Below are 1,328 nucleotides of genomic sequence, written 5' to 3' on the forward strand. Positions count from 1 at the left end.
GCCAACTCTAGCAAGAAAAGATGTTATTAAGAGGCCATTACCTGGAGTTGAACAGCTGGTGAAGAAAGAGGCGCTTCCCGCCTCCTGCTCGGTACTTAATACACTGAAAGATGGAACAGAAGTGGCCTCGAGACCCTAAAATCAGCAGTTTATATCCTCTCGCGGAATATTCTAGGCGTTATGGGAAATAAAACACCCTCCCTTAAGGTTTTTATTGGATAGGATCCCGCAGCAGAATCAAGTTGGGGGAAGATACGCAAGATTGGACAGAAATTACTCAAAGAAATTCATGATTGGATAAATCTAAAACAAGGGGAAAGAGAGGGGTATACAGCCAACTTAAACAATAACAGAAAGAAATTTAACAAAGAACAAACATTTGAAATAAAAATTTCTCCAACAAAATAGTTCTTTGATTCCGCACTAGGTTGCACTATAGTAGATCTTCAGTAGTGTCCTCTAGAAGAGAAAGTTCATACTTCTTACTTCAAGCAAAACAAAAACACCTCAAAAATGACACAGTTCACAAACTCAAAAATTTCCAGGTAGTGACATCTTCTGAGGAATTAGTAAATTAATAGTGTATATAAAGTTCAGCCTTCCTCCAGAAGAGGAGTTTCAACTGGCGCAACTTTTAAATAAACGGAGTAGAGGTGTACCACCCGGTACAATAATAATAACAATAATAAAATAATCATCACCATGACAAAACTCACACTTTTAATTACCGGTAAATTGGCTTGCCGCGTCGGATACGCACTCACGGCTACGATAAGATAGCCAGGGCTACTCCCGCCGCTCTCACCCACTCAGGTCCCTGCAGATCAACCGAGCTACACCCGGGCCCCGAATGCTACTCAGTGCTTAGCTCTACGCCAGGCCACCTTTGCACCCGAAATGAAGGTTGTAGTATTTTGTTTACCGCGCTTTGAGCGATTACAGCCGTCGCGTACCTTCTTAAGAGAGTCCAGGCTACTCCCGCCGTTTACCCGCGCCTGGCCACATTAAAATAGGCAGGGCTATGCTTTGAGCGATTATACCTGCCGGGTACCTTAAGAGAGTCCAGGTTACTCCCGCCGTTTACCCGCGCCTGGCCACATTAAGATAGGCAGGGCTATGCTATGAGCGATTATAGCTGCCGGGTACCTTAAGTGAGTCCAGGCTACTCCCGCCGTTTACCCGCGCCTGGCCACATTAACATAGGCAGGGCTATGCTTTGAGCGATTACAGCTGCCGGGTACCTTAAGAGAGTCCCATCTACTCCCGCCGTTTACCCGCGCCTGGTCACATTAAGATAGGCAGGGCTAGGCATTGAGCGATTACAGCTG

This window comes from Anabrus simplex, chromosome X (genome assembly GCF_040414725.1).
Source record: "Anabrus simplex isolate iqAnaSimp1 chromosome X, ASM4041472v1, whole genome shotgun sequence".
NCBI classification, from domain to species: Eukaryota; Metazoa; Arthropoda; class Insecta; order Orthoptera; family Tettigoniidae; genus Anabrus; species Anabrus simplex.